Here is an 8,748-nt window from a genome sequence, read left to right as displayed (position 1 = left end):
GCTCATCTTCCTTTCTCTGCAGCTCTTCTGTCTTTTAGAACGTTCTGTCACGCTGTTTCTGGTTTTCTAACGCCATCTCAATTAAGAATGTCTGTAATTCAAAAGGCACCGATGAAGAGGAATTTGGTGCGCAGTCGGTATCACTATGTGTTTCTTCATTAATAAGAATTCGCTCCAGTTTTTTGAAACTTTATTAAGTTCACATGACCGGTTTCGGCCAATGTATTAGGCCTTTATCAAGTGTATCTGAAACTGCTAAACGTTCATACATAATATGATGGACGTATAGATATTTTGTTTTTCATAATAGGAGGTCAGAGACAATGCTTCTGTATGTACAGTACAAGTGCATAAGTATTGTGCAAATTATGTTTTGCTGTAGAGAATGTAAGTAAATACTTCGATAGCAAAGTAAACCTAAGAAGTTGCCATTATATTCCAATACCAGGCGCTGGTGTGAATCACAATAATGTTTTGTGAATAAGAGGGGCACTAGTCGGCTTCTATCTTTTGTCGCTTCTCACCTGGCCTTCTCTTGCAGCAGCTTAGCGTGTAAGCATTAGTGTAGTTACATCAAGGAGTTGGGTAGTAGTAATAAAAGTAGCAATAATAATGGCAGTCTCTATATTTGTCCATTAGACCACTATTGTTGCCCCTTGTCACTAATGATATAAAAGTTTATGTATTTTAGTGTTATTGGAGTTTGAAGATCAATTTGGTGATGTGCCGATTAGAGCGCAAACCACGTGCCATTATGTGCAGATTTGCGCAGCACAGAAAAGTCGAACCTTTGTAATCTAAATTTACTATACGAACTCTGGTCTGTGTTATTCAATGTAATGTAAAATTATTTGTTGCATTGTATTTAATATAAACACGGTCAGCCGTCACCGAACTTATTTGCTCGCCAACAACGATTGATAAGTCTGGTCTCAAATAACGCTTGATAACCTGGCAACCAGCGAAGCTGGTAACAAAATTAATCATGACGTACCATCCACAGTAGAAACTGTGAAACTTTGTAATTTACTTGGTTCACTTATGATTTTTCTTGTTAACTCCAACGTTGGTTACTGTGACTCATCCCGGCTACCGAAAAACTATGGTTCGGAAGAATAGTACATCAACAAATTTCTCGATTCTTAAAAGAAGACAAAAAACATTTTAACTTCCATCTCTCTCTCTTCTTCTTAACGGTAAATTACAAGAAGCAACGCACAATGACGTGATGAGAAGAATTACCTTGTCGTAGTTATAAAAACAGTGCAGTCTGGTGCTTTAAAATTGTTAACATGGTTTAGCTTAAAAAGAGTTATCTGATGTGTTTCAAAATTACATTACGTGTTTTTCTTCTCTTCATGAATGTCCGTAAAGCAGCCCTTCTTCATTGTATGAAGGATTACAAGGTTGTTTTCGATGTTGTGTACTTTGGGACTATCTTGCACAAGGTGAGCTGCCAATGTGGATTTGCTACCTATGTTTTTTCTCTTTAAATCCTTGTGGTCCTTATATCGCGTTTTGAAATTTCTTCCAGTTTGCCCGATATAGCTCGCCTCAGTCACAGCAGTGAATTTTGTGTATGCTTCTGTTTTGCTATACATCATGTACAGTGTTAATGTCGTGTTATAAAAGGCATAAAAGTGACGGTTGACATTTATATGCGATTTTTACATTATATTTTTAAACAGGTTACTTAGTCTATATGAGACCTGGAAACGAATGGTTTTTTATGTAGTACCTCAGTTTGTGTCAGACCTAGAGAAAGTGAGCCTACAGTTTAGACGGCATGGAACCCGTAACCTGGAGAAAGTGGGCCTACAGTTTAGACGACATTGAACCCGTAACCACAAACCACACATACTATCAGGTGTCTATCAGATTAATTGTAATGACGGCCAATGCCTTTATGTAGGAAAAACCAAACGTACTTTCTCAATTCGGTTCAGAGAACACCAGGAGTTACGTAATTCGAGATCTGCCTTAACAAATCACTTAGAAGCACACAAGTACTCTATCCCTGACATAGACAATAACTTAAGTATCCTCCATATATCCATATATGGCCTATAGGTCGAGTCTTTAATTTATGGAAAGAAATTGAAACTTGACGCAGTTTGAACCAGAATCCACTACACACACTATATGAGCAAACCACGTTAAAACACACGGTTCTACTAAATAGATCTAAATTTCTAAAATAATATGTTCCAGGTTGAAGCCTATTTTTCTAAACTCCCATTCATTTATTAATTGTTTCGCCTCAATTATGTTCCCATATTAGTATTATTTCGTCTAATCAAGGGCTCTCGGCCCGATTGTGTTGGTTTGTCATTTCACTCCTAGCAACGCTATACTTACATTTTAGACTTTTATGATGATTTTCATATTTATACGTTTTTAAATACGTTACTATAGCCCATAATGTGTCCTACATATATGATGACTCGCTTGGTATGGTTTGTCTTACCATTACTTTTTATCACAGCTGTTACTTCTAACTTATTTGCCCTATCTACCATTGCCTTGTTGCCTATTACGGCAGATACTTTTACTAGTTTGTGGCTTTCAGGCTTATTTTTCTCTCATTCCTTTGGTTGCTTCCCCTCTTAGCCATCTTCCATATCTTTATTGGTTCGCATAATGTACAGCGCCCACCCTGATCGTTCTTGGTTGTTATCCGCCGCTTACATTACTGCACCCATATTTTAGATTTGTGATGGTTTTTATGTATTTTATTTTTCGTCACTCAACCAATACTGTATCACAAGTGTGACAGTTTACTTAGTATGGTCTGTACAGGGTGTTTCAGAATTGATAGTCAATATTCAGGGATCTGACAGGAGTGATCATTCGAAACAAAAAAATCAAATAAACATGGACTCTAAAACCTATACCTTAAGAGCTATGAGGAATTCTTCATATTCGATACTGTGAAACAAATCTCTTCTACTGCAAGCTCTTTGCTTTTCATATTTTTGGAAGTGGTACTATGTACCAAAACAAGAAAAAATGTCGAGTAAAGATGTGCTCTAAAATGCATACCTTAAAAGTTATGAGCAGTTTTTCATTGAAAGAGTTGTGTTTCAAAGTAGCGAAGATGAGCAAGTGCTCAAAGCTCTTAAGGTATGCGTTTTAGAGTTTTTGTATGTTCTCAAACAGTTCAATCCATAAGAATTCCTCCTCTTTTATCTTTTTCGCAATAAAGGAAGACTAAGGATGGTTATGAACCATGGCTAAGTTATAGACTCTATAGTTACAAATCGGAGTGACTCTCTTATCAAAGTAAGATATCCTCTGGTCCCTTTGATGGATAAGTATATTAACATTGGTCATACTTTTTCTACATGAGATTCCCTGTCTTACACTATCATGGGAGTGGGTCGACGCTGAGGCAAAACATTCATTATCTTTTTTATAAATCACTATCTGTTCGAAGATCTCCAGGTACTCTACCCATATAGTCTATGTGTACTTTTGCACCATATACGTGTGTGTAAACCACGACAATTCGCAACACCATCTCTCCACAGGATTCCTTTTTGTAGAGGTTCCTCAAATTCAATGTTTGCCTAATTCCGTTGTTCCAGAGAAGTTCTTTCCAGTTGTCACTCGGAAATATTGTGCCACTGTCACAGCGTAGCGCTTCAGACTTGCCTACTCTCACAAATTAGTCGGTCTCTGTATGTGCCAAATATTGACATACTTGTTGCAGTCTGTTTTACATATAGCCAAAAATACTTAGTGAACACATCATACAACAGTACTAAGTACTGTACATGAGCTTTTAAATTTGGTAGAATTCTGTAGGTATCAGTGGTGATGAGATGCATAGATGTGTTTGGAACAGACTTCCTTGCAGCAGAAGTTACCAGCTTTTTGTATTTTGATAAATCCAGCGCATCTTGATCGCCTGTCCGTGTCACATCTTGGTGAAGTAACAGTACTCACTGAATTTGTTCACACATTTTAACACTCCAGAAACTACAAGTTCATGTCATACCAGTTAACATCTTACAGATCTGACATACTTTTGCAAATACCAAGGAAATATGTTGGTATGTGGCATCTTTCATAACTAACACCTGGGTATTGAGTCCATTGTCTATGTTCAAATGATATTTTTCAGCCCTTGCAATAGCTGCAACAATGCATCAGCAATCACATTGTCAGTCCCCTCTACATACATTAGCTCAAAGTCATACTTTTGATGTGACAATGGCCACCAGTCTACATATGGATGTAGCAGCCTGCAGCTAACCAGAAACCTTAAGGATTTGTGTTCACTGTAGACATTTGTGTGATGTCCAGCTAAATAAGCCGACACCACTGCTAAGGGTTCTAATTTGTTACACACTACCTTCTATGAGGAACAACTGCAGCCATAAGTAGATATCTTGAATAATAACTTCTTGGTTCAAATGGCTCTGAGCACTATGGGACTCAACTGCTGTGGTCATTAGTCCCCTAGAACTTAGAACTACTTAAACCTAACTAACCTAAGGACATCACACACATCCATGCCCGAGGCAGGATTCGAACCTGCGACCGTTGCAGTCGCACGGTTCCGGACTGCGCGCCTAGAACCGCGAGACCACCGCGGCCGGCAATAACTGCTTGGCTGCTCTTGCAAATAACTTATTTAACGACCAGTTTTGTAGCCCAGAAGCAACATCATCAGTTTAAATATGGTGAACCATGACATTAAAGTTGCAGTATGGACAGGACTGAACATTCCTTGTCTATGAATAAATGACGCACTTAGCAGATTGTCAGGCAAGCGGAAAGTATGGGTACTTGGTTAATTATGCATGGACAATTAATGTTTGGTCCTGTCCATATTGCAATTTAAATGTCATTCACCATATTGAACCTGATGATGTGGTTTCTAGGCTACAAAACAGGTCATTAAATGAATTATTTATATGACGGGTTCTAATTTGATCATGGAGTAAGCGCCCTCAAAAAGGTTAAACATAAAGTTTGCAAAATTGATTGTCTGCACAATCGTTTTGTCCTCCACCCTGTTTAGTCAGAAATAGGCAACATAGTCTTCCTATTTTCGGAGCATCAGCCGTTAGACAAAAATTTAGTCTCATATGTGGGTGAAATAGCATCTGTCCTTCAGGCATACTTGTGTTTATCCTGTCAAAAGCTGCTTGGCACCCAGGCGACAAATGTCAGTGAACGTCCTTCTTTAGTAGGTTTGTAAATAACAACAAAGACGGAACATCTATAAAAAGAACAAAGGTCTAAGAGAAGTTTGAGGTTGCTCCTTTCCTGAGCATGTGGAAAATTAGTGATGTATTTAATTTTTTCATTGCCAGACAATATACCCCAGGAATTAAAGTTAGGACTGCCCAAATTTAGACTTCTCTATTATTACCAATAATGCGTGCTTGTTAAAGACAAGAGTAACATGCACTGTCCAGCCGACAGTGGGAAACAAGAGGTTGCCCACGTAGTGGTACTTGTTCCAGAAGTTCTGGACCAAGTAATTTATCCAAAGTTACAATGAATATACCTGAGCCGACTGATAAACCAAACGGCAAGACCTTTAAGCTGGTAAATACTGTCAGCAAAAAGAAAGGAAATGTATCTCTCTTGTTTCCTGTCTAAAGGAATTCACCAGTTGGACGCCCTCAAGTTGCTGTTACTAAGATACTCGGTGCCAGTGAACTTTTGTAATTGCTCTTCTAAATTTTCAGGCTGTTTCTGACTGCTGCCAAGATTTTATTGATACCTCTGCCATCGAGGTGAAATAGCACTTCTCGACATGCCAAAAGTGGGCCGTCATATGGCTGTCTGATAGTTCAGTAACCCCCTAAGGAAACAACTCATCTGTCTATTTGTAGACAGTACTTCGCTTTTTCCAGGGGTTTGAGTGGCATGGCAGATTAAAAGGTTTACGAGGTATGAAATCAAGTTTACTCTGACAGCTGTTGATTTCTTCATGGTTTTCCTGAGAAATGTCACTGTAATTTGTCAAAACACTTTGCATTTTGCTTTGTTGCTGGTCGTCAACGTGTCTCGAATTAGCTCTTTTCTCCTCCATGATAGTTATTGCATCACGAAAACTGCAGGGATCTCCAGGGCCAAAAAAAGTTTCAATATTTCATATAATTATAGAGCGAATTTAAAATGGTATCATAATACATTAAGTAAGAGGTATAATACTGTGTAAAATATTTAACACACTTCCTCAAGTATACGTGTTGAGTCAGCCTATATCTTGGTGAGCAAATTACACAGACTATAGTCATCCTTTATTTGAGAATGAGAACACTTACTGACTTCCAGAAAACTTTGAGCGTAATTTAAAACGTTTTCGAAATGTTTCTTGCTTACACCAACCACAAAATGATGAAATGAAAAACAGTTTATCGATTTCTAAATGTTCACTGTTCATGCACTAAAATTTCAATCTCAGGAGTGATGTATTAGTTACTGTGTCTATTCGCAACACATCTTGCAGACAGCATCCACAAATACCACAGAATGTATCTGTGAAATTGTCATTGTATGTCGCATAGTTCAGTAGATATGTCGTCATCAACTCAGAAACGCGTGAAAAACGAAATTTTATGGAAACACAGTGCATATCATCCAGACTAGACTAATCCAGTGTTTTATAAAGACAGCGCTTAGCGTCTTTCAAGGAACTTTACACGTAATTTCAAACCTTTTCTAAAAGTTTTCATTAGTCTATGGATGAGAAACCCGAAGCTAATAAATCCAGCGTGCCGAAGTAACAAGAGTTCTGAAGCTGTTTTATACATGCGAGTTGAGTCTTTTAAAGAATTGGGTATGGTGTGTGGGGGTGCTCCTTGTTTAAACCAGCGTCCTTGTAGGAATGATATCACCCTTTAAATGTAGGCTGTGGTGATCAGTCGGTGGTAATTACAGAAGATACAAGCGCTTTGTATCAACAACAAACAAAAGTAAATAAACTACATCGATCATGAACAGACCTAAATTTAATTTACTGCCAAACGACTTTTTATATTATTTCAACGGAAAACACGTCGTCCTTGCCACACGAAATTTCAACCCTTAGTCGCTGGCCTAGTATTACGCCTGGCTTGTCTCAAGACCCCACAGCTGTCAGTGGGTGCTCACTACGGCTCACTTGGCAGCGTCGGGCGATGCTCACATTCACACCTGCCCCTTATTCGGAGCCAGCCAGCCTTCAGCGAGCGGATGCGTTATCCAGCCGTACTTGTTGCGCGTCCAGACATGCTGCGGAACGATACCTCGGCCGAGTGCTGACTGAGGTCCTTGGTGCTGTTACGCTTTCTGAAACACGTCCCTGTCCATTCCACAGAACCTACGAATACATCAATTTTTGTTTGTTTCGGTAGTTAGTTTCTTTTCAAATCCTTACTAATTAACTGAGTAGTAAAATACAAAGCATTTTTGGACGAACAGTAAATATTTTAGGGTGTGGTTTATAGACTATATAGATAAAACATTCCATAGAACATGTGTGCTGGTTTTGTTGGCTACAGAGATACAGCCGGTTACCCAAATGAGTTTTCATTTCGCGTGTTGGTATTCCAGAAGCTAAGGGTTCATTGGTCGTTGGCCCTTTTTTTTTTTAAGTTTCAGTTGCGAAGGTGGCCTTAAGTTCACTAAACTGAATGTTACAAATGCGATTCGGATTTATTGACCAATTCTACGGGGGTGCTTAAGCGCGTTGCATATATTTATAATACTGATTATGCTACATTGTACTTGCATAAGTATTCTGTAATAGAAACGCTGTTGTTGCTTGGAGAGACGACTCTAAACGATATCCTACCGCAGAGTACCAGATTTATGAATGATTACTCATGGATTCCTTGAAATTCATTGCACTGTCCAATATGCAAAAGTACAATGTGTGGATGAAGTAGTCGGCATTATTGACTTGGTAGAACGTAATCCTTCAATAAGCAGGTGCATAATTTCTACACGTACTGTTGTTCCACGTATAAGAAATGTGGTATACTTCAAGTATGCACGACTTCTATTCTTATTTTCTTAGAGCGAGTTCAGCACCGCCGGTAAGCAGGTAATTGTAGACGATTGCAATATTGTCATTGGCTAATTGCAAATCGGCGAGTAATCCCATTAATACTGTTTGCTGATTAAGCCACTTTCACTCATGACGGCTTACATAACGCTTCTATATAAATACGTAGTGTGGTAAACAGCTAATCAGTTCATTAGGGCTGTGTCTGTTGTGTTACCAGATCGTCTTGCAAAACCCCATTAGATATTCTTGAAAACGAATTTCCAGCGTTACTGGTAGAGGCTCCTTTGTCTTCAGGGACGGGTATCTTATTCCAGCACGATGACGCTGCTGCAAGCTCTAGTCACTTGGTGACATATAATCTAACACCAACATTTCCCATAACACTGCTCGGTAATAATGGTCACGTTTCTTGGCCACCATGGACACCCGACCTTAATGTTTCAGATTTTTTCCTGTGGGATGGTTGAAAAGCGTAGTCTGCGAGGAAAAACTTAACGCAATAGACGAATTGATCGTTAGGCTTATGAATAGTGCTGCCGTCATAAAATAACGCCACGACGGCTCAGAAGAGTTGCTCGTGGTGATGTCAAGAGAATTCGAAAGCACATTGAAGTCACAGGTTCATTTTAAGAAAAATCTACTCAGAACTTAATCGTCTGCCTTTGCTCAACACCTTCTGGGACTATTTATATCGTTTACATTCCAACAGAAATATCGATGAGTCCGATAAAAAT

Source organism: Schistocerca gregaria, chromosome 2, assembly GCF_023897955.1.
Source record: "Schistocerca gregaria isolate iqSchGreg1 chromosome 2, iqSchGreg1.2, whole genome shotgun sequence".
NCBI lineage: Eukaryota > Metazoa > Arthropoda > Insecta > Orthoptera > Acrididae > Schistocerca > Schistocerca gregaria.
Note: the sequence above shows the minus strand (reverse complement) of the source record.